The 26,100-nt window shown below is 42.6% G+C and overlaps 1 protein-coding gene across 1 annotated transcript in view; it reads left to right on the top strand.

Moving 5' to 3' along the window:
* Positions 1 to 26,100, top strand: part of EXOC4 (exocyst complex component 4) — a 287,466-nt gene that overhangs the window by 190,823 nt on the left and 70,543 nt on the right. The gene's annotated exons all lie outside the window — the stretch shown is intronic.

Here is a 26,100-nt window from a genome sequence, read left to right on the forward strand (position 1 = left end):
TGTGGCTCAGCTGGAGCAGTGCTCCTGGAGAAGGTGCAGTTTCCTCTGAAGCTCCAGGGATGATGTGCAAGGCTCTGGTTTTCCTCTGGAATGCAGTGGGAAGAAGGTGCCTTGGTGTCCCAAATGTCAGTTTTTCTCTGGCTAGGAAAGGCTTGGCTCCTGCCCTGGCTGGAGCATCTCCCAGTGGGATGATGGAATTTTCTCAGCCATGCCCTGGGACTCAGTGGCCATGAACAGGAGATATCTCCTGGAGGGAGGATGGGCTGTGGGAAGATAAAGATGATTGCCCAGCTGGTTTAAAGATGCCCATGAGCAGATAATGTGTGCCAGGAGATCAGGGGCACTGCCACACCCAGTTTTTAACAATGGCCCATTAACAGGAGATATCTCCCACAGGGATAAGAATCACTGCCTCACCCGGTTTTTTACAATGGCCCATTAACAGGTGATACCTGCTGGATGAAGGGTGGGTTATGGGAAAGATAAAGATGATTGATTGCCCAGCTGGTTTAAAGATGCCCATGAGCAGATAATGTGTGCCAGGAGATCAGGGGCACTGCCACACCTGGTTTAACAGATGGGGACAGAACACACATTGCTGCCACATCCTCTATTGCAACCCAAGACACAGGTGCAAATCTCCCAGCTGGGTTTCATCCTTTCCAGGCAGGTCTGTGAGAAGGATCTGGAGGATTCTCTTCAAAGGCATCATTCTCATGTAGCTGCTTTATCTTCATTACTGCTCCCAGCCCCTGCCTCCCTCTGCAGTGGCTGTTGGATGCAAATCAGGTTTCAAAGCCACCCCAATGTCTGCTCTTTCACTGTTTATTCAATGGCCAGGCTGAGCTGCAGCTTTGTTGTGCTCTTTGCATTAGTGAGGGTGGGGATGGAACCTTTTCAAGCTCCCAGCAATTCCCCTTTGATGTGGAAAGGAGTTGTGCAAGTGTTGTTCCCTTGTCACATTCACCGATCCCAGCTGTAACTTTGCATCAGAGAGTTTTTGCAAAGGTTTTTTTTTTTGTTTTGTTTTGTTTTGGTTTTTTTTTATTTTATTTTTTTTCCCCTGCTGTTTCAGATGGTAATAACAAAAGTGGGATTTGGGAATGGTTTAACCAGGTGAGCATTTCCCCTCTGCACACCTGTGTCACATTTAGCAGTGAGATGTACCAAGGAGGAAAGGGAATTATGGAATGGTTTGGGTGGGAAGGGACCTTAAAACCATCCAGTTCCAATTTCAACACCTTCCACCATCCCAGGCTGCTCCAAGTCCTGTCCAACCTGGCCTTGGACACTTCCAGGGATCCAAGGACTGCCACAGCCTCTCTGGGAATTCTATCTCAGCTCCTCCCCACCATCACAGCCAAGAATTCCCTCCCAATATCCCATCCATGCCTGTCCTCTGGCATTTTAAAGCCATCCCTCTTTGTCCTGTCTTTATCTACTTGTGGAAAAAAATCCCTCTTCCCTTTTTTATGAGCCACCTGCAAGTGCTACAGGTGAAAATAATCAAATTTTCAAGGCATAGAGAATATTGGGATTAAATTCCAGCCCTGTCCTTTGTATAATTTGTCTGTAATTCATTTTTCACACTGCTCTCCCTTGCAGTGTTCTGTAAAGGTTTGGGAAAGAAATATCCAAAGCCATATATCCAAATAAAGAAACATCCAAAGCATCTGGAAAGTTGTAGTTCTGGAAGCAGGAATATCATTTCTCCCAGGTGGCAAATTCTCCCTGTTCAGACCAACATCCAGAGTGCCTCAGGAAGTTGCTGGAGTTTGTTGTGCTGCTCTGAGTGCTGACAAAAAAACTCCTTCAAAAAATCCTTGAAGGATTTTCTTGCTTCTCCATCCCAAGTATCATTAATTAGCTCTAGTCTGGTTGTTGTAATTCCATTGGTGTTCCCTTCAGGTTGGAATTGCATCAGTTCAGGTTGTAGCTACAGCTACAGCTGAAACCAAATTCTGGAAATGTGTAATTCCCATAAGTGAGGTCTTGGGGATGCTCTGATGGTGACAGATCAAAAAAGGAGCCTCAGATCAGCTGTGCCATTCCTGCCTCTCACTTCCAGCCTGGATTTGCCATCCCTATTAATCACAATTAATTATTGAGGGAAATATCCTCATCATAGAAACAAAAACCCCACGTTGGAAGGGACCCCATGGATCACCAGGTCCAACCTTTCCTGGGCCACAGGGCCTGTCCAGCCCAATCTTGAAATTCCCAACCTTGATAAATCCACTCCTCCCTGGGGAGATTATTCCAATGGCTGCTTCTTGTCTCTGAGGATAATTCTCCCTTTGTGTGCCACCAGAATGTCACCAAGAGTAAATCCCTTGTTTTATCTGTGTCACTCCTGAGAAAAAAGGGATTTTCCTTCATTCCCAAGGGCAGTCAGCTTGGAATGTTGTTTTCCAGAAAATACCTGGTGTTGGAAATGGTCACTCAAAGCCTGTGGAGTGATTTCATGGAATTCCAGGATAGTGAGGTTGGAAGGGAGCACAGTGGGTCACTGTTCCCACTCCCAGAGCACAGGGAGGGCACAGGGAGTGTCCAGGTGCCTCTGGAATGTCCCCAGGGAGGAGCCTCCAGCCCCTCTCTGGTCCCTGCCCCACATCCAGGGACAATTCCTGGGATCAGTCCCTGCCTGTTCCTCTGGTGCCACTGCTGGGCCCTGAGCAGCCCCTGCTCCATCCTTTGGGATCCTCCATCCTTTGGGATCCTCTGTCCTTTGGGATCTCCTTTGGATCCATGGATGGGGGCCCTGAGCAGCCCCTGCTCCATCCTTTGGGATCCTCCATCCTTTGGGATCCTCCATCCTCTGGGATCCTCCATCTTTTGGGATCCTCCATCCTTTGGGATCTCCTTTGGATCCATGGATGGGGTCCCTCACTGTGTCCCCTCTCCCCTGAGCCTCTCCAGGCCCTGAACCATCCTCACATCCCTCCTGCAGTCCTGAGGATCCCAGAGATTCCCCAGATGTGCCTCCCACACCCCCCTGTCCCACCTGAGCCCTTGGGCACTGGAACCAAACACCATTTTGCATTAGCACAGATTTCAAGATGTCCCCACCCTGCTGGGTAAAATTTCCTGCAAATTCCCATTTTCCTTGGGAAAACCTGGCTGGAACTTGTTTAGCCAGACTATTAATAGCAAAATTCTCCAAAATTAAAGTATTTCTGTTTGATCCCTCAGTAATGCCACTGCTGCTTTGACTTGCTCATGTCTCTCCACGCTGCCCTAAACTCCTGCAAGTCAAACTAAAGGTTTTTTCTGTGTATTTATAATGCATTAAGGTTTTATAATCTATTGCACAAACCCTTCCTCACTGCTGCAGCTGCATTTCCTCTGATCACCTTTATTCCATCACTCCAGAAAGCTTTCTTGATCCAGAGAAAAAGCCTTTGATCCCATTCTCTGATCAACTCTTTGCTCACAGTAGGTAAAACAAAAGGCTGAACACCATCCTAGAAATCCTTTCTGCATTTTCCTCTTTTAAATTCCCTGCCAGAGATTTCTCCCAGGATAAGCAAGTGTTAAAATCCTGGTTTAGCCCAGCTGAGGTTGGTTTTTCTCCCAATATTTGTGCTTTGCAGGGAAGGTGGTGGATCCTGGTTTCAGAATTCGATTGTTTCCCAGAGAAGATTTGATTCTGCTGGAAGTTATTGAACTTAATAACATTTTATTGCTCTTTTTAAGCAGCTCAGAGTTTTCTGCAGAGGCTTTGACAAGAGGAAAAGTGAGAGGAAGAGAGGGTGGTGAGGTGAGGAAACCACAGGGCAGGAGGAAGGTGGTGCAGCTGTGGAAAAGGCAAATGGGATCTAGGGAAGAGTTTAATTAGGAAATTAATGAAGTATTAATGAGAAGGGTTAATGTTGTTACACTGGACTCGTTTGGAACTTTCCCTGGGGTCACTGTGGCTGATTCTGGTTGCTCAGCTTCATAAAAATGGGACAAGAACTCTTGGAAAGAGCAGAAACTCCTGCAGGAGCAGAGAGAAATAAAAATAGTGAGTGGCTTCTGTTAGAAAAGGAAAGTTTGGATTTGGGCAAGCTCCAAACTCCAGCCAGAAACAGGAGAGGAAAACTGGCCAAGAACTGGAGAGGGAATCCCCTCTCTGCACACAAAACCTAAAAAATATTTGGGGTTTTGCCCAAAATGTGCAATTTTCCCTTCTCTGATTCTGGGTGTATATCACAATTTGTCACCAAAATCAATTGAAATTAGGGTCCACCTGAACCTGTGCCCAGGTTGATTTTGGATATTGATTCAGTTTGTGTTGCTGAATAAAACTTGTTCTATAGAATAATCTGAAATTCAGGATTTTTTTGCAGGATGGGATTAAGCAAGAAAACATCTTCCAAAGTTTCTGTTTCCATCAGGTGGGATAGAGGCTGAATCTTGGTGCAGTGATAATGCTAAATAATCCACTTGGATTGTCCAAAATCATCTTAAAATATAATAAAAAGGAGTTTTATATCCCATTTCTGCTGCTGTTTCAATTTAATTGGAGAAGATTCCCTATAATCCAGCACTTATTAAACAGCACCTATGTTCATATTGTCCAACTTATTCTTTTTATTGGGAATATTTATTATGCCTCAGATTAATTCTCTGTTGTTTAATCTCTCGTTTCTTGGGAGGTTTATTTGCAAGATTTCCTTTTTTCCCCCAGACCAAACTCCTTTAGGTTTTGCTTCAAGGTTGGATGGAACTCTGAGCAACCTGATCTTGATAAAGATGTCCCTGCCCATGGCAAAAGGGTGACCTTCAAAGGTCGTTTCCAACCCATTCTGGGATTCCATGAATTAGGAAATGCCTCCATAATCCTCATTTCTCAATTTAAAGATGAGATTTTTTTAGGACCAGGGAGATTATTTTGTTAAGACCCAGCTTTTTTTTTTTTTTTTTTTTTTTTTTTTTTTTTTTTTTTTTTTTTTTTTTTTTTTGAGATTCTGTGGATGTAAAACAACTGGATCAGAAACTTGCAGAATCTTTGGCTTTGAGATGTGTGTGTCCATCTCTTGCTTCAGTTCTCTGGGGTTCTTTTAGTCATGGACAGCACCTTTAATTTCAGCAGCTTTTTAATGTCATTAAATTCTTTATAGATTCTCCAACCTCTTAATCACAAAGAGATGCTGACATGACACATGTGGCCATCAAAACACACAAAAAACAAGTTAAAAATTAAATAAAAAAGCAACTTTCCTGCTTCAGATCTAAAGATCTTTGACAGGAAAATGCTTCTATTGTGACAGAGGGGAATAAAAACATCCCATAGTGAGAAAACACCCCCAGAAACTTGAGCAAACTCAGTGCCTGCAATTCCAAATCACACCCAAGTTCCTGTGGTCCTCACTCCATGAATTTTAGGCAGCAGGAAGCTTGATCTGCCAGTTTATCACCCAGAAATGAAATAAAAAATAAAAGAAAAACAGTGGCTAAATCAAAACCTGCAGGCACCACAGTAATACAAATAATAAATTGGGAAATAATAAAGAGCAGAGTGGTGGTGAGGAGCTCCAGGCTGAGAACAGGATTGATAAACACAGAGTTTAACATAAAGAAAAAAAAAATCCTTTGTGGTTTCAGCCTTCAGTGATTGCAGAGTGTCAGGAAAGAAATTGTCATTGTTGTTGTTGTTGTTTACCTCAGAAATTTTAGGAAGAGATTGAGAATGGAAAAAAAAGATGCTCCAAGGAACCCTCCTGGAAAAAGTCCAAGCATTGCAAAGTTCCACAGATGAATTGATTTAATTAGGCTGTATCAACACTGCTGCTGCTTCAGAGACAGACTCATAAAAGATATTAAAGATGCAGTTGGGGTGTTGCAATTTTTGTCTCAAAGATGCCCACAACTCCTCAGTCATAAAGAGCTTCCCCTCATTCATTTTCTTTTTTATTTACTGATTAAAAATGCACTTGCTGGCTGGAAATACTTAAACAGGGACAAAAACGAGGCAAAAATCCTCATTTTTGTGATGCATGAATTATCTAGGAGGAAATTACAAGCTTGAAAGATGGAGGATGAAAGTGGCACGGGGAAAATGGGATGGAGAACAAACAAAAAGGAGTTTTTCTCCTTTCTGGAGGTTCTGTGTTGGTGCCAATGGCCAAGGTGTCCATCCAGATATTGGTGAATATTTAGGGTGGGAGGATCTGCCTTGAGATTCTTGGTGACCCACCAGTGATGCTGAATTCCCTGGAGTTCATTCCACAGGGACAAGAGGGTTTTTTGGGAATTTGCAGATAAATTTTGAACCTTCATCTCTCTCCTCACAAACAAAGGGATGGATAAAACCCCTGAGGGAAGTGAGAGTGAGCTGGGAGTAGGGCAGGTGAAGGAACTTCTAAATTTTGGTGTGAAGGACTCTGAGTCATGGACAAACCTCTGCTTAACTCTGGGGATTTGTGGAAAAAAATCTGGTGAAATTAGAGGCATGTTTCAGAAAAAGTTGGTGGTTTCCTTCTAGAATAAACCACTTCCAGTTGATCATGGAATGCTTTTCACTTTTTTTTTTTGTTTTGTTTTGTTAGGGTTGTTTGTTAAATGCTCAATATGATATTTTGTGTTTGGACTTAGATGTTTATTAATTCTTATTTATATCATAATGAGTTCTACACTACTTCTAGTTAACAAGCTAAAAATGGGGAGGTGTCTTTCTCTTTTAAGGGTCAATTTGTCTCATTAAGAATGGGCACTTAAATTATTTTTAATTTTAACCCAACAACTACACACCTGTGACTTGCAATGGGTAATTTTCTATCCAATTACAAAAGTGCCATGAAGAAGAAGGTGAAGAAGGAAACTTTTGTTCCAAAACTTCTGTCTTGCCTCCCATATACTGCCACATTCCAAAACCTCAAACTCTAAATTTTTCAACATGTGACATTAACCACTTTTATTCAAATTACACACCAGTGATTCTAGTTCTGTCATTTAATTTTGGAAGCCTTCTCCACAGCCTCAGGTCAAAATAAGTGTTTTCTTGTGGGTCACTGGCTGTCAGCACAGAAAGTCCAAAATTTTCAGTATCCAGAGTTCCAACAGATTGTAGAGGGAAAAATGCCAGAAAATCCAAGTTTTCCATGCTTGGTATCTGCAGGCCTGAAATCAGGGATTGAAGTCAGGACATTCCATTTGAATGTGAGGGAATTCCACCTGCACATGAGGAAAACATTTCCTGTGCAGTGACAGAGCACTGGAATTGATGAGCATGGAGGGGGTGGAATCTCCTTCCCTGGGGATATTCCAGAGTTTTCTGGATGCAGTTCTGTGCCAGTACTCTGGGGTGAGCTGGGACCAGGTGGTCCCACTGTGGTTCTTTCCAGCCTGACCCATCCCAGGACTTTGTGAACATCACAGAAAATGTTTTCCCTGTGAGGATGTCAAATCTCTGCAGCAGGTGGCCCAGGGATGTTGTGGAATTTTCATCCTTGAAGATCCCCCCAAAACCCACCTGGACACTGTCTTGGATCCTCCAAATCCAGCTCTTCCCTAACTCCATTCCTTGACATCAGGGTGCATTTCCCAGGCTGCCAAAACAAGATAAAGGGTTAGAGGTGACAAATTGAACTTTTATATTGTTGTCTTGGTTTGAAAGACACGTGTTTGTTAACAAAGGCAGAAACTTCTCTTGAAATTAAAAATGTAAACCCCCTTCCTTCAAATTACTATAATTTTGAAATTAAGGCGTTCTCAGGCAAAGAGATGGGAATAGGAAAAACAGTTCTTGACTAGGACAATTCCAATAGCAATGCAGTATTACACAGAACAATCCCAACCCTGCCAGAGTCAGAATCCAAGCTGGCACAGTCAGTCAGTCAGGGTGGTGGCACAGTCCCATTCCATGGTGCTGCATCCTCCTGCAGGGGCAGATGTGGCTCAGCTGGAGCAGTGCTCCTGGAGAAGGTGCAGTTTCCTCTGAAGCTCCAGGGATGATGTGCAAGGCTCTGGTTTTCCTCTGGAATGCAGTGGGAAGAAGGTGCCTTGGTGTCCAAAATGTCAGTTTTTCTCTGGCTAGGAAAGGCTTGGCTCCTGCCCTGGCTGGAGCATCTCCCAGTGGGATGATGGAATTTTCTCAGCCATGCCCTGGGACTCAGTGGCCATGAACAGGAGATATCTCCTGGAGGGAGGATGGGCTGTGGGAAGATAAAGATGATTGCCCAGCTGGTTTAAAGATGGCCCATTAACAGGAGATATCTCCCATGGAGATCAGGGGCACTGCCCCAGCTGGTTTAACAGATGATGATAGAATTCACACTGCTGGTCACATCCTGCTGTGCAAGCCAGGACAATTGTTTCAGTTTAGGGAATCGAGAATTTTCCTTCCTAATCCTGAAACCAGCACTGTTCAAAGTTTTTGTGCACAGCTCTTCCATGTTGTAAAGCATTCACAGGGATGGACAGTGCAGGGAATTCCAGACAGTGCAGGGAATTCCACATCATTTACTGGGATCTCTTTGTGTTTCAGAGGGGCTGGGCAGAGCCTGATTCCTGCTCCTCTCTACCCAAAATTGTTTTATAATCATTGTGTAAAAATAAAAGCCACGTTGGCAAGGCTGTACAATTACTTTGTTTAGCGTTTTGCTGTGCTGGTGTATTTGTTTAATTAAGTTCCTCGCTAATTAGAGCTGTATGTACTTGTGTTAATTATTATTTGCTTAACACAATCAGCAGTGTAATTCTTTTCTGAGAAGCCACACACTTTCCAGTTCAACTCAATTACTGATTCTGTGGGCTCTCCAAAAGAATAGTTGCTTCATTTTTGTCAAATGAGAGGTTCCATTCTTTAATGTGAATGAAATTCAATTTAGATTACCTGAGACTTCACATAATATATTGTATTTTTAATTGGTGATTAAGCAAAGAAAGAAAAAGCTGGTTTGATTTGTACCTCAGCAAAAAGATGTCTATTTTTTCTGACTGGATTACAAAATTGGACAGCTCTGCTATTTATCACCCTCCAAGACCTTTTTCCATCTGACAAAGAAAAAGTACATTTGTCTTCAGGCTTTGGAAAGAAACTGCTTTCTCATGCTAGAAAATTATAACCCTGTGCAATTTCTGACCTTTTACCAAGCTTTTAATTAATTTTTTTTTTTAAATGCAGAAAGCTATAAACACATTACACAGCCAAAGCCCTGTCAGGGTTTTAATGCTGTGCCCATTCCAGGGGTTAATTTCTGTTCAGCCCCTAAAACAGAGAGGAAAGTGATGCCATAAATATCTTGAATCATGTTCCAGAAGGGAGTTAATAACCAAGTATTGTTATTTATCAGTAGGATTTGTGTTCATCCACACACCCACACCCATCTGGGTTGTGTCTCTATCTGTCTGGGAAATCTTTAGGGCTTTGATTTCTGCAGGTTGTTGTTTATTTGAGTTGCTGATCAATTCTGCAAAATGTTTTTGGTATTTGGATAAATGTGTTTTAGTTGGGAACCTTGGGAAAGCAGGAAAAGGAGGAAGCAACTCCTGCAGGAGGAGCAGATGGAGGAAATAATTCTCCTGAAGGAAAATAAAAACATGACCAGGATTATGGGGGAAGATGGGGAGGATTTGTCCTCATCCCAGGAAGGTTGGGGATGTTTCTTTGCATTTTTCAAGAAATGGGAAATTTCAATGCATTTTTCAATTGAATGGGAACTTCATCAGAAGATGAGCAGAATATTCATGAATATGTGTGGCCCAAAAATTCCTTCTGTGCCTTCTTAAACTCTGAAATGAAACTGGGCAGGAAATGCAAACTCTCCTGGAATCCTGTGTAATTCACACACAAGCCAGTTTATTAATCTTAAACATTCACTACTTGCAGTTATTTTCAACTCTGCCACAAAATCAGCAGAAAGATTTTGTTTAAAAAGGCAAATTTAGAATTTGGCTCACAGTTATGTCCATCCACTTGTGGCATTTTTTCACCTGTGGTTTGAATTCTGCCCCATGACTGAGTTCCCTTGGGAATAGAGAATTTGCAAGAATTGCAAAGTGTATCCACAGCATGGCCTGAAGTGCTTTGCTGAGCAAATGTTCAAAATGCACCTTGTCTGTTCATAATCACCATGGAAAATATGCCAGGAAATGGGAATTTTACAGAAATGAGGGATTTACTCCTCTGTACAGAGCAATGGGCACGAGGGCACTGCTGGATATTGTAATTGAAAAATCAAAGGGAAAAAAAAAAGAGAGGAAATTGAAGAATCAGAGGAAAAAATACAGAGAAGTGGAAGGATCAATAATGACATTAATGAGAATTGCTGGAAATGCCCATTAGTGGGAATCATTGTTTCAGGAATCTTCTCCAGCCATCAGTCCTCTTGCTTTCCCACACAAGGAGCATCTCAGGGATGTGAACCAGTTCCCAAAATTCCCCAAACCATCACAGTTCATTGGAGGATTCTGCTTTACCTCAATGTTTTTGTGTGGAAAACATCAGGTGTCTCCTCAGTCTCTTTGCACTTCTGTTTCCTACCTGGAGAAGGGGATGAGAATAAGCATGAAGGAAAAGTTAAATAAAGATATCTTTGGTGGAATCCTGCTGGGAATTCCATTCCAAGGCTCTGCACCCTCACAGGGAAGGATTATTTCGCCCCCTTAAATTCATACCTGAGTCCATAAATTTGTCTTCCTTTGGGTGATTTTGTGCAGCAAAATGTCACCAGAATTCCAAGGAGAGGTTTCCATCCAGCTCCTCTGCTCTGCTCCCCCATGTGCTTGCAGAAACAGAGCTGGATTAATTTAAACCCACTCTAATTAATAAAATAACACAGAACTAAGGTCTGACTGTGCAGGGGGCTCCACAAAACTCAGCTCCACGTTCATTGTGGTGGTTTGGATAGAATTATTTCATTTGTCACCTCCTGGTTCTGCAGAGCTCCCACTTTTCCCTGTGGTCACATTCTCATCCTTCTTAGGGCTGCAAGGAGGAGGGGAAAAAAACCACTTTTAATCCATCATTTATTCCAAACAGGAGCCTTTAGGAATTGGGGAGGTAGGGAATGTTTAATAAGACAACAAAACCCCCTCACCAGCTCCTTTCAAGGCATTTTTTAGTATTCTGGAGGTAAATTAGCAGCTCCAGCACCAGCCCTGAGCCCTGACATGTGTTTGCTAATGACAGTTAATTAGGGGCTGTCTGCAGCAATCATGGGCTGTCAGGACTCATCCAGGCTGGAAAAGTGAGGGACACAAGAGCTGCCTCCCCCCTCCTCCCCTAATTGGAGTGGTTTGCCAGGATTAACAGTGAATATCCGAGGAGATGCTTTGACACTCAGCAGAGCCTTTCCCATGGGCAGGGCTGGAATTCCTGCTGGGATCAAATTCCTGCTGGGCTCAGCATGGGGAGAGGAATATCTCCTGAAATTTCTCCCTGAATTTCTCCCATTTCCTGCTTTTTCTCAAGGATTATTTCTCAGGATTCCCTATAGAAATTGGGAGACTTTTCCAGTGGTGTTCCTCTCTTCTCTTAGTACTGGCATGGAATTTATCCAGCATTTCCACTTGTTGAGAAATGTGGAGATAGAAATTCCCAGCCAAAGGAAAACTCACCAGAATTCAACCAGAATTTTTCCTCTTTCTCAAAAAAAAAACCCCAAGTATCTCAGATACTTCTTTATTTCTCAGATACTTCTTTATTTCTCTAAAAAAACAGTCTGGTTTTGTGTCATTCATGGTTTACCAAGTTCTTTTTTTTTTTTTTTTTTTTTTTTTTCTGCTGGCCGTGAGGTTTGTCTCCAGCTAATGTTCTGAGAGTTCTTTTGGGCCTTTTCATTAAGAGCTGGATTTGATCCTTGTGGGTCCTTTCCAACTGGGAATATTTGTGAATTTGGGGCTCCTCACCCTCAGTGCCTCTCACAGCCCAAGGGGAGGAATCCCAGAGTGGAGGAATTTCTTGGTTTGGGAATCCAGAGTGATTTGGAAATCACAGCTGGAACTGGAAGACACTGAATTAGGAAATCTCTCCCAGGAATTTTAGAGCAGGAAAATTCACCTGGCTGGATTTCTCAACACTTGAAAAACCAGGACTCTTGTCCTGCAGCTCAGGATCACTTGGAATTGTGGCTTCAGAGCAGTGATGGTGACAAACTTTGTGTCTTTTTTCCAACTAATTTTGCTGTAATTGCTCCATCTAATCCTGTATTTGGTCAAAGTTTGCTGTAATTGCTCCATTTAATTTTAATCCCTTATTGAGCTTCAATATTGCTCCTGTCACACCAGAGTTTTTCAAAGTTCATTTAAATAAAATGCTGGCAATATTTTCCTACTAATTTCTCCCTTTCCTGGCTGCTTCAGAGATTGTTGTGGCATTAATTATGATTTCAAGGTCAGGCCCTGCTCCTCCATAGGAGTGACAGAATTTTGTCTCTGCTGTATCTTCAAACAAGGAATCTCCAAATCTCCCTGGGATGTCTCTAAGTGGTCCAGAAGATTTGATAAAATTAAGAGCTGATCAAGCAATCAAACAAATCCTATTTATACATCCATTTATAATTCATGCACTGGTGAGAGCTGGCAATGGGAAATCATCTTTGGAGTTGAAATTTCCACTCCAAAGTTGCATTGTACTTTTGTTTTTGCAAGCTTCGAGTTTCTGCTTGAAATTTATATCCAGTTGCCACTTTTACTGTACAAGCAAAAAAGCTTGAATACAAAACATTTAATGAGCTTGTCTATAAATTGATATTTTGTAATAGTTTACTCGATGCTGCTGAATTTTGCATTTTGTCTCTGGTTTCTCAAACACAGAGTCCTTTATGTGAGGGATGTTTTTTTTCTTAAATCTGAATAACAAAACCTGCAGTTGGAAATTGATTTTCTGGGCATTGTTCAACATCCTCCCATCCCTTGTGCTCTGTCACTCATTTGGGGGTTTATTTGGAATATAAAAAAGTGGGAGATAAAGCAAGAAATTTGAGGTCTGTGTTTTGCTGGATTCTTCATGGAAAAGGCTGGAAGAGGTTGGAAAAGCATTGGAAGGGCAGGACCCTGAAATGACTGGAGGGATTTCAAAGTCACATGGAGGTGGCACTTGGGGACATGGGCAGTGCTGGATATTCCAGACTTCTGTCTTTTTTTTTTTTTATTTTTTTTTTTTATTATTATTATATTATTATTATATTTATTTTTTTTTTGGACATCTGTGCTGAGTGGAACCCCTGTCTGGCTTTCATCCATTCTTTATTTTTCCCAATAATCATTAATCCATGAGATATTTTAAAAGGGAGTTCAAATTTTACAAAGAGGGAAATGCACTCAAAGTTTGTTCAGGTGCCATAGAACCACCCCAAAGATCAGGAACAGATTTGAGGATCTTGGTTTTTCCTCCTTCAGTGGTCTGACCTTCATAAAATCTTTAGAATTAATTTTTAGGGAAGTGGAGGAATTCTCTGTATCTGGAATTCAGGACTGACAGAGTAACTTTATGGAATGTTCCAGTCCAATTGTCTCAATCCTTCTTTCCATCCTTCCAAGCAGCTTTTGAAATCTGCCCAAGCTCTGGGAAGAATTTCAATTTCTTTAATTGTGTGGCCACTTTCTGTTCAGATGGAATTTTTCCTGAGGATGACTTTCCTTGCTTTGTTTTCTCATTAATTTAATTTTTGGGGTGCTCAGTTCTTTGAGGCTGTGGCAAATGAAGGAGGTGAGAGGAGAGCACAGCAGGAGAGATCAGTTACAAGGGACATTATTATATTTTAATTAACTTTTCTTGGCTTCATTCAGACCCTGCTCACAAGGTTTTGTAAATCCAAGGATGCTGAGGATGTTTTTGGATGGAGACTCAGGGTGGAGCCTTTTTAATGCTGAGTGCATCTGTTGAGATATAAATCCAACACTTTTCCATATTCCATACCCTGATCCTAAAGCAGGCATGAATTAAATAGGTAAAGAAACACAGAAGGTTTTCTTTTCTATTTTGGGTTTTTTTTATTTAATTAAAACCTCCAGTCCAATCAAAATTTTTTTTTTCCTTAGGCCCTCCACTGGTCCAGGACTCAGAGTTTATTCTGATTTTCTTAACTTCATCTTAAACTTTTGCAGCTATTTTTAATCAGGGCATTCCTGAGCCCAGTTTTCACCTAATTCTGCTGAATGTTGTTAATCACTTTTGGAATTTGCTTCCCACACAATTTTATATTCTGTATTTTGTATTCTGTCTCCTCAATCCCCATCCCATGAACATCCCCATTGGTTTAATTCCCACAGTTCTGGTGCTTTGTGCTCACTGCTGGATGGAGCTTTTTCATGATTTATGGGATTTTCCTTCCTCCTATCCCTGTTTTTGCACAAATTCAGGGATCCCTGAGACCCACCACCAACCAGAAACTTTCTATTCTCGTTCTGCCATTTCTCCTTTTTCTTCACTTTTCATCCCATTTCTTCAACTTTTTGCTCCTCTCAAAAACTCCTGAGAAGTGCACATCTCCCAAATCCCTCAGCTTTCAAAGATAAACTGATCAGGAGCTACTTAGGCAGAGCCTAATCTCAAATAATGCACGTTTGTGATACAGAAAGAAATATTTACAACCCATTGGATTCTTTGAATTGGCAGAACCTCAGGTTTATTTAACATTTTCCACGGGCCCATCTGCTGCTGCTGTGCTGCTATCAGTGCAATTATGATTTCGTTGATAAGGGCATGGGGGTGTAAATAAATAGAGAGAAGGAGGAACTGAGAGGAGTTTTTTTGAGGTGTTATTTCATTGGGGCTGAGTGCTGCATGCTGATGTTCAAGGGGAAAAATCCAAGGAGAGCAGAGCTCTTAGATTCTTCTTCCTCCTCTCCTCACTGGAGTTTCTGTCTGAGGAATATGGCAGAGGTTGGGATTAAATCTCCCTGAAATTCTATAATTAAGTGACATCACAGGGGTTTAAATTCATCAGCTGAAGGCTGGAACATCCCATTAAAATAGAGGAATTTGAAAATCACTCAATTCCAACCCCCTGCCATGGGAAGAGACTCCTTCCACTATCCCAAACCCTGTCCAGCCTGGAACCCTTCCAGCTGAAATCAATATATTCTGAAAATGTATTTCTTTACAAGAAAAAGAATCAGCATAATCATAAATTTGGCTGAATAATAAATTATTCACAGTGTTCAAGCACTATTAGTTCGAGGGAAAAGATGAAATATGCAGAGGACTGAAATGATTCACACAGGGCTGGATGAGTTAGGACAAGTATTAGGATTCCTGGTGCAGTTCTTACAGCTCAGCAATAAAAATTCATGGAAAAAATCCAAACTAAAACTGCTGCAACATCCATCATATCCATGAAGCTGCATTGCTACATTTGTACACATATTTTTTCCCCTCTTTTTTGGTAATTGAAAAGAATTGGGAGTTGTAAGGAGAGAGTATAAGGAAACTGAGCACAATTTACAGTGCAGGTGGCCACAAAGGAAGGGTTTACATCATAAAAAACCCACTCCAATTTTCTCAGATTGCTGCTGAATATCTTGGTGGTTCCCAGGATTTATTTCCACCTCTCTCAGCTTCCCAAGCTCAGAGCTGTGTCATGCCCTGAAGGAACATAAACACAAACATGAGGCTTTATTTGCAGGGAGACTTCTGAATTCAGACTGGAAGGATTCCCACCCTCAGTGCAGTAAAATCCTTGTAACCCAATAAATGTGGGGTTTTGCCATTTTTTTTTTTAAACCACGAGCTCTGACTGACCCTGTGCTTGTGGGATTGTGACTGGATTAGGAAGAAATTTGATTAACAGTGAAGAGTTAATTAGGCTAATGACTTCCTGGCACTGTGCCTCTGGAGTGTCCCTTTGGAAAATCCTGAAGTTCTGAGTGTGACCCCATCCCATCACAGAAGAAGGGGGCTGCAACCCCATCCCCTTATCCCATCCCATCCCATTATCCCATTATCCCATTATCCCATTATCCTATCCCATGGATTTCATCTCATGGATCCCATCCCATCCTATCCCATGGATTCCATCTCATGGATTCCATCCCATCCCATTATCCCATTATCCCATCCCATTATTCCATCTCATCCCATCCCATGGATCCCATCCCATTATCCCATTATCCCATCCCATGGATCCCACCCCATCCCATCCCATGGATCCCATCCCATCCCATCCCATTATCCCATCCCATCCCAGAAGCCTCAGGAGAGTTTCCAGATGCAGGGAAGCATCACCCATGGGAAAGGATGGGGCCTGAACCTTTCCAAGCACTGAACTGTGGCAGGGGGAGGATGAGGACACTTTGTGCCTCTCATTATGGGATGGGAATTCTCTTTAACCTCACAGAAATCTGAGCAGCCTCTCCCAGATTTGAGAGGGATGTTCCTGGTCAATCCCTGCACTCAGGTCTGCTCTGTGTCTGTGTGTAAAGATAATTTCAGAACACCACCCTTTGATCTGATAATCTGTAATTAAGAGCCAAAGTGTGTAATTAAGAGCCTTACTCTGTCCTTCCACAATTCCACCTTGAAAGAACCAAACCTGCTCCTGTGTCAGCTGTGCACTGTAATTATGGGATAATCAACCTGACACACATGAACATCCAATGGCATTTCCCAGGGGCAGGAAATCGTTTTCCCACTGGCAGTGAGAGCCCAGGGTGTGTTTGTGCTCTTGTTTGCAGGAGCTTTATTAGGTGATGAATTAAGTGATTTGTAAGGATCAGTCTGTGGGCAGAAGCCAAGAGTTTGGGCAGGAGTCAGCAGCTGTCAGGATTTCTTCATTCCTGGTTTGAGGAGCAGGAGATGGGAGGGGGGAAAAAAATCAGCCACAAATGGGAATTAGTGAAATTAGTTTGGTTTGGAATAATGTAACTCCTGGTGTTGAGGCCATTGGAACAAATGCCTTCACTCTTTGGAGAAGAGGAATGGGATCCTTAATGGAGGCACAGCATCCAGTTTGTCCAAATTTTCTGCCTCCAGTAGCACAGGGAATGTTGCAAATCCCTTCTCCTCATTAGCCTGGCCCAGACCCTGGATGCCAAATGAGGTGGATGATCCAAGGCAATCCCAGATCCAGGTTTTTATTTCTGTTTCCTCTGGAAGCTGCTTCTCTTTTCCTCAAACACATCCTGCAAAAACCCCTCCTTGTAAAAGGAACCCACTGAGCCTCCTCCCACCCCTGCAGAGGAGCAACAAAATCCTGCCATAAATCCTTGCCATAAATTCCTTCATGTGGGAAACTTCCAAATTTTTTTGTTTTGTTGGGGTTTTTTTTTGCTTTTGGGTTTTTTTGGGCTTTTTTTTTTTTTTTTTGGTGTTTTTTTTTTGGGGGTGGGAGGTTTGGGTTTGGTTTTTTGGGGATTTTTTGGGGGTTTTTTTGTTTTTTTGGTTTTTTAGGGTTTTTTTTTTTTTTTTTTTTTTTTTTTTTGGTTTTTTGGAGTATTTTGAGCTGCAAATTCTGGCTCTGTGGCCAAGCTGTGAATTTATTAATGATAAGAACCTGGAGCACAGCCAGGTCTTTGATCACTGGTTCTTGAGTTCCTAAATGGCAATATTGGTGTGTCCCAGCTGAGCTCAGTTCTTCCAATTAACTAATGAAAGTGATTAGCTTGCAGCTGTGAGTAGGTTCAAGTCACCTGGCTGGATTTGTGATCTCGACCTCAAAAGTGCAGAATTATTACCCTGGCAGCTCTTTATGAACAGGATCTTTGTGTTCCTGTGCAAACACCTGGAACTGAACACCACAGAATGGTTTGGGTTGGGAGGGACCTTGAAATTCATCTCATTCCACCTTCCCTGTCCCAGGGTGACCCAAACCCCACCAGCCTGGCCTTGGACACTTCCAGGGATCCAGGGGCAGCAAGACCTGCTCTGAAAAATCTATTTTTTCTTCTCTGTGGTGTTGCATGCCCAGGGTTGGTGAGAAAGGAAAAAGTTCTTGTGCTCCTATTGATTGTTGGGTGATTCCTGACCTGGGTGTCCTGGAGGGATTTTTGTTGTCCCCACTCTTCTCTCATAATTTCCACGGGACTGAGTGTGGCTAAAACCAAACTCTTGTGTCCAGGTGGGCAAGAGTCTAATGAGCTGTGCCAGCCCCAGGGTGGACTCTGCTGCAGGAACAGGGACAGAAGGAGAGGGAACAGCCTCAGGGTGGATTTCAGGGAAAATTCCTTCATGGAAACAACGGTCAGGCACTGGAAATGCCCAGGGCAGTGTGGAGTCCCCATCCCTGCAGGGATTTCCAGGCACTTGGGGACATCAATGGCCTTGGCAGTGCTGGGAATGGTTGGGCTGGATGACCTCAGAGCACTTTTCCAACCGGGAGGGTTCTGTGATTGTCCCATCCAGGTTCTCAGGTCAGGAAATGATCTGGGATCTGTGTTCTACTCCATCCCATGTGTTTCAAGGTTTTACCAACAATTTTGGGTAGATGACCAAAATGTGAAAAGAGGGTTGCTTGATGAAAGAACAGACCTGATGTTGAGTGGGATGGGGGGAATCCATGCTCTGCCAGAGATTTCTGAAGTGATGGTGTCTTGTTTCCAGCTGTTAAATGAGACAGTCTGGGAATTCCACAGAATGTCCATGGAACTCTGTTTCTCCAAATGCATCCATGGACACAGAATGTTTAACTGGCCCTCCTGGCCTTTTCTCCACGTTGGATGGCAGAAAATGTAGCTGCTGTGAGAGGAGCACTCCTCCCACTGCCCTGGTGGTGCCACAGGCTGTGCTGCCCACCCCAGCAGGACATCTCACCTGCTCCCAAATTCTCTCCCCCAAGGTGCTCCAGCCCTGTCTCCAGGTGGGCTCTGGATTTACACCCTTAATTTGGATTTTCCTTTGCCCTGGTGTGTTTTTAGGATTTATTGGCTGCCCCCACTCCGGAGAGTGGGGAGTCAGTGGGATGCTAATGAGGGATTGTGCCATCTGTCCACTGATTTACTGGGATGTCAGCACGAGGCAGACAGGACTAATTGGAGTCACAGGCACAGACACTGATGGGGCTCTTGCAGGCTCACAGAAACTGCCACCCCAAATCCAGGGGCTTTGAAACCTCTGGCTGCTCCCAGTTGTAATTCCAAAGCCATCCCTGCGTTCCCATTCAGAATCAGAACAACAAAATCTAATAACCCCCACTCTGCCCATTTGTAAAGCTGTCACACAGCTCCTCTATTAACAGAGCCATTGGAAAGATTTATCCTCAGCATATGTTGCTTTTTAAGTGGGGGCAGATTGAGAGCTGGGGGGTTGGAGCACAAAGAACGAGCCGCCAGATCCGATCGACAAAAAAAAAATAATAATGGGAATAACAAGTTAATTTTTACAGAGCTATTGTGCTCAGGAGAAAATGTGGAGTTGTGGGGGGTATCATTACATTCCAGTGGTGGTCAACAAACTGTAATAGGACATTAAAGGAAATGGGATTTAATAATAGGAAAAGCTGAAGTTAGTGAACTTCGTGTTTTGCTTGGTTAATAGGGTGACATTATGTGGTGGCTCTGTTAACATAATTATTGCTGTGATACCCGAGTGCTTTACACACATTTAATGCTGCCTCACAATATTTCTGTGTGATGGGCAGGAATTCCTGTGCAGCTGTGGGGATTGTTTAAAATTACAGTGGTTTTAAAGCAGGGCTTGATGGATTTCCTACCCTGCACGGAGCAAAGTAGTAGAGAAATGCTGTTACCTGTTGTGAGAAATAAAGCCTTGGCTTAGCTTTTATAGAACATTTAAAAAGGAGAAATGGTGGAATCCTCCAGGTTTGGCTTCATGCCCTGGGTTCACATAAAACAAGGACATCACAGACCTTTAGAAAAAGGGATTGATGGAGTAGTTGGGGCATTTATCTTCTGTAGGATTGGATTTAAATTACAAATAGATCGAGGGTGATTTAGTCCAGTGGTCATTTTGGGTTATCATCTCCATCTCAGAGCAATCTTGTCACTTACAGGCAACTTGGCTCCACCTCACTCTGGTTTTGGGCTGGAAATTCAGGGGTTCAAGATTGAGAGAGCAGAAATTTAGGACAGAGAAGCAGAGAAGTGGTTGGAACAGGAGCTGGATTTGCTCAGTTTTGTATAAAGTGAAGATATGTCAATTATTAGTTTATTTTATTGGTGACAAAGGAGTCTTCAGGGTACAAACAAAGCTTGAGTTTTGTCAGGTTTGAGCTGAAACCTCTCCAAAGACGTGGGGCTATCTGCTGTAGGGGGGTGAAAGCCAACAGCAGTCCCAGGATGGAGGGACCTGGAAGCTCATCCAGTGCCAGGATGGGACATTTCCACTGTCCCAGGCTGCTCCAGCCTGGCCTTGGACATTCCAGGGATCCTGGAGCAGCCACAGCTTCTCTGGGAATTCTATCCCAGCCAGGAATTCCTTTCCAATATCCCACTCAACCCCCATCTTTCAGCTCAAAGCTGTTCCCTAAGCAAAGGACCCCCATTCCCTTGTCCCACAGAACATTTTTCCCAGTGTTTTCCCATTTTCTAGGGCTGTGATGCTGACACATTGCACAGCTCTCCTCTCACAATGAGTTTTGTACCTTTTTGTTCTTTTGGAACTCATTTTCTCCAGGAGGTTCCCCAAGCTCCTGGCTGCTCCTCTTTCAGATTTCTCCCTGTCCTGGTGTGAAGGACAGGTGTCTGCCAATAAAGACAGAAACTTCTCTTTGAAATGGAGAGTGTAAACCCCCTTCTTCCAAATTATTTTGAAATTTAGGGGCTCTCAGGGAAAGAGATGGGAATTAGGAAAATTAAACTAGAAATGCAGTATTACACAGAACAATCCCAACCCTGCCAGAGTCAGAATCCAAGCTGGCACAGTCAGTCACTCAGGGTGGTGGCACAGTCCCATTCCATGGTGCTGCATCCTCCTGCAGGGGCAGATGTGGCTCAGCTGGAGCAGTGCTCCTGGAGAAGGTGCAGTTTCCTCTGAAGCTCCAGGGATGATGTGCAAGGCTCTGGTTTTCCTCTGGAATGCAGTGGGAAGAAGGTGCCTTGGTGTCCCAAATGTCAGTTTTTCTCTGGCTAGGAAAGGCTTGGCTCCTGCCCTGGCTGGAGCATCTCCCAGTGGGATGATGGAATTTTATCAGCCATGCCCTGGGACTCAGTGGCCATGAACAGGAGATATCTCCTGGAGGGAGGATGGGCTGTGGGAAGATAAAGATGATTGCCCAGCTGGTTTAAAGATGCCCATGAGCAGGAGATATCTCCCATGGAGATCAGGGGCACTGCCCCAGCTGGTTTAACAGATGATGATAGAATTCACACTGCTGCCACACCAACCCTACCCAGTCCCATTGGGGAAATCCCTCCTGGCTCTTCCTGAGGTTTGGCAAAGTTTGGAATTGCTGCTGATTCCTGAATTTCCCTCCTGCCCTGGCAGGAGATGAGAGGATGGAGAGCAGGAGATCTGAGCATCCACCCAACCAGAAACTTCCATTGGGTGAGGTCTTGGGATATTTGGGAAGGACAAGGGAGGGATCTGAGCTGCACCAGGTAAACATTTCTCCACGTCATGAACCTCCAGATCTGATTAATTCTGCATCTCCTGGTGCCAAATACAAGCCAATATTCCCCTCTGGAGACATCAGCAGAAACTGCACCTTGAGAGAGTCCCTTACATCAGGAATTTGTGTGCTCCAGGTGGCAGCTGAGCATTAAAGAAACAAGATTTTTAGCAGCAGTTGAGAGCTAAATTTTAATTTAATTTTTTTTTTCCCAGAGTGTTTGTGAGTGTTTCCAGCACCTCAGAGACAGCAAAACACTGATTTTTCTGTCACACCTGCAGGGGAAGGAGGCATTTCTTACCTCAATCTCATGGCTGAGCAACCCCAACACAGAAATCGATTCTTTAAATCTTGTATTTTTTTTAACTGTTAAAAAAAGAGAAGTCCTGGTCTCTTTCATCTTCCAGCACTGAAGCTCTCAGCTCTGTGGGGACACAGAACCTTTTTACAGTAACCAACAGAATTATCTCCAGTAGTTGAACCTTTTTATGGTTTGGGAATTTGTTTTTGTACGAGGGAAGGACTGAATTTGGTGATTTATCCAAAAAAACCCCATTAAACTCAGCTTGGGGTTGTGGGAACAACTCTGGTGCTGTCAGGTACTTTTAAATAATTATTAATTAATATTTTAGAGGAAAGCATCTCAAATGTTGTGTTTGCTATTAACAGCAGTCATTCCTCCAGTTGCCACTTCCCTGGATGTTTTCTAGGCTATTTAATATTTCAAAATAGCAGAAAATTCGTTCTTTTTGTCTGGTATTTGGTGATTTATTTGGTCTGGTTTTGCTAATAATCAAAACAAACTTAAAATAGCGAGACTTCCTTTGAGTCTCCCAGAGCTGTTTACTATTCTTTTGGTGATAATTTTAATTTTAATCACATTTTGGGGCCACCTAGAAAAGATTTTAAACCTTTTTTCCTCTTTTTGGAGTGACTTTGTACAGAATCAGAATCAAGATAATCTCTATAAAGTTGCATGGCCACGATATTTATCAGCAAAGTGTGAAACATCAGTCCTGGGGGGGATGATCATGGACTAAAATAATTCCCTGCAGTGAAGATTTTGGGCAAAATAATGTGATTTTTGTTAGTTTAGGATCTGTTTGATTGGTTTTCAGTGGCAATGCTCCATGTGCTGCAGTGAATTATTTGAATTTAATTGCATTTATTGTGCTCAGCTCCTGTGTAATGATCAGGATCTTTGGGTGTGGGATTTTCCACTTTTCTCTCTGGCTTTAATGTGTCCTCAAACCTTCCAGAGCTCACAATCCTGGGTATTTTATCCCTAATTTCCTTTGGAATTTTCCATTCTGTCAGCAGCTGGGATCCAGTTCTCAAGGGATTTCTGATATTTCCTCAATATCTCCTTGTTCTGTAGAAACTCCCCAAAAGTTCATCCCAGGTACTTGGATGTTTCATGACTAAGGCAGAGGGAAGGGAACAGTCCAGGATCACACAAAAATGAAATGTAAATTTGGGCTGCATGTCAGAAAAAATTGTCTTAATAAGGTTCTGGAATATTTGATATTTTTTCCTGTCATTCACATGTTTGAGGAGGGAATTTCAGATATTGTTACCATCATCATTAAGGGATCATTGATGCTCTGCACTTCCAATGCCTTCAGTTTCTTTTAATGATGTTTTAGAAGACATCTGAGAACAAGGAGGCAGAAAAAAAGCCTTGGGAAGGCAGGAGTTGTAGGTTTCTAAATCAATCCATGCATCTTTTTTAGGTTTTATGCTTTTTATCCCACACTTTCAGCTTAGGTAAGACAGTGCTCACAGCCAATTAAGTTGTGAGTTTGAATGAATTAAATTTTCTGAAATGAGGAGCCTTTTCTTTTTTTTTCTTTTTTAATCCAAATGACTGTCATTTACCAAAAGCTACTTCATTTCCCTGAAAGTGCTTTTCTGTCTAAGGGGAATGCTTAATTGCAGCCACAAATCACCTCAAATGCTTTTATAGGAGGATAAAACAAGTTGAAAATTGTGCATCACTTTAAAAATGCAGGTTCTGAATTCAGAATAAGGTGGAAATTTCTTTCCCCCCCCCCCCCTTTGGCTGCTCTGTTGAAGAACTCCATCCTCACAGTGACATTTCCTAAAAGTGTCCTTCAGAGCAGGGACAGCCCTGTGAGCCTTTTTTTTAGGATTTCAGGCAATTCCCAGGAATATCTACAATGACCATGATCCAGAATCTAAACCTTTCTGGGATAAATATTGATTTCTGGGATAAATATTGATTTCTGGCATAGCCACAGGTCAAATTTCCTTTTTTTGTCATCTAAAAGTTCCATGGATGGCTTGGATGAGTAACACAACATTTCTGGAGAGGACTCTCAGGATGTATTTTTTTTTTTCCTATTCTGTTAAATACTTTTTTTTTGTTCTTTATAGAGACTGAATTCTGTTGGATGAAGCCAGGCAGCAGCATTTGAAATTGAAATAAATAAATAGCACAGGATGTGGCTGCCAGGCAGAAAATAGGGAATATCTGCTGGCTCTTTAATGCCACCCAGCATTTCCCATTTCAAACACTCATTTTCAATTTCTTCAAGTTTGGCTGGTCTTTTATTGCCAACTGGGGCTGATTTTTTAAAGAAATACATCTGAGATACTTGTTGGGGTTTTGTTTTTTTGTTTTTTGTTTTCTGAGAAGGAGGAGAAATTCTGGTTGAATTCTGGTGAGTTTTCCTTTGGCTGGGAATTTCTATCTACTTATTTCCCAGCAAGAAGAGCTGTTGGATGAAGGGTATGGAAGATAACCCTAAATTTGGCTTATTTGGACCCCTTGAAAGAAGTCCAGTGTTCACATTTCTGTGGGATTTTGTGGCAGAAGAATCACTCTTGGTGTCACATTTATTCAGGGGTCACATTTATTATTGTGCCCAGCCTGGTCTTGGACATTTCCAGGGGCAGCCACATCTTCTTTGCCAACTCTGACTTCTCTTAAATACAAAAAAATCATGGTTTTAATTTTTAATCTGTTCCCATTTGCCAACTCTGACTTCTCTTAAATACAAAAAAAATCATGGTTTTAATTTTGAATCTGTTCCCAGCAAATGGGATCCCAGCTGTCCTGTGAGGCTGTAAACAGTGACTTGTCCCACTGGATTATTAAATCCAGGAATTCTTGGGCTGTTTGCTCTGAGCCACACTCTCACATCCATAGTTCACTTTCCTTTTTTCTCTGCTTCCATTTCCCACAACAGAAATCTTTGGGATTAAATGAAGACTTCACTGGTTTCCATTCCCATAATCATTTCATCCCAATTGAAGTTTTCCCATCTGTATCCTGCAGTTCTCCATGGATTGCTTCATTCTCAATAAATTCCTAATAATTGAGATAAATAATAAAATCAATTTGAAATCTGCTTCCTGATCATTTGTCCTTTATCACAAGTGATGCTGAGCACTCACAAACCCCCCCTCAGTCAGGGCTGTCTGGCTGCTCCCTCATAATCCAGGATTATTTTATGGTTCCCATCAAGGAAAACAGGGATTTGATCCTGACCAGCATTAAGTGAACCACTCTTGTCCTGTCCATGCCAAGATGTTAAAATTTAATAGGGCAAGAAGAAGTTTTCTGGAGATGAAGGCACAGATCTTTAGGAGAGATCTGGGAAGCAAAAATTCTTGGTGCCACCATTTGTCACATTTTAGTGTGTGGTGCAGGAGATCTTGGGAACACCCAGGATGTTGTGGGGTCAGCACATCTGAGCTCTGATTTGATCATTCTCCCTCTAAAAGCTTCTTTTTGCTGGGTTTAGCCATTTTTGAGCATTTTTAAAGTGTTTCAAAGTTGTTCCTGTCACTTTGCTGGATGATGCTCGTTCCCAGTTTGAGCTCCTGAGTTCCCACCTGAATGGGGTTTAATGGTAAAATTCACATTTTGGGGGTGTTTTGTGCTCTGTAAATAAATTAATAAAGGGAGAGATTTATTGACAGCCATGAGGGGACACAGTGAATGAGTTCAACACAGTCACATCAACCCTGGCAATGTCCCCTTCAGGAAATGAGTGGTGTCACTGGGATCTCTGGGATTTCTGGGATCAGCTCTATGGAGTCTCTGCTCTTTTCCCAGAAAACTGCTGTTTCCCTGTTTTACAAAGCTGATTCCCATTCTCACCCTGTGAAATCCAGGGAATAAAACTGCCAGGCTCTGTGATTCCCTCCCTGCAGCATCTCTCTGTTTCTTTGGAGAATCTTCCACAAAGGGATCTCCCCACATTGTCCAAATGGAGTTCAGAGCCATGGAGTGAACAGGGAGAGGATTTAGGGAGAAAAGAGCTCAGATGGGAAGGAAATCATCTCTGGGAATTGGTTCCTCAGTCAGTGATGGAAGGTAAGTGCCTGCTCTGGAGTGAGGAAAGTGGAGGTAGAAAATTAGGGATGATTAAGCAGGTTTTGTTGGAGGATTTGGGAATATGGTCAGTTTTAAGGAATAAAATCATGGAATCCTTGAGGTTGGAAAAAACCCTCTAAAATCATCAAATCCAACCATGTCCTAAGTGCCACATCCTTGTTTTTGTCAAGGATGGTGATTCCACATTTCCCTGCTCCACTTCCTGACCACTTCTCCCTGCACAAATCTTTCCTGAAATCCAACCTGAGCCTCCCTCAGCACAGCACATCTCAATCCATGATGGCTCCTGATACTCAATCCCAA

The sequence above is a fragment of the Erithacus rubecula genome, assembly GCF_903797595.1.
Source record: "Erithacus rubecula genome assembly, chromosome: 4".
Classification (NCBI taxonomy): Eukaryota; Metazoa; Chordata; class Aves; order Passeriformes; family Muscicapidae; genus Erithacus; species Erithacus rubecula.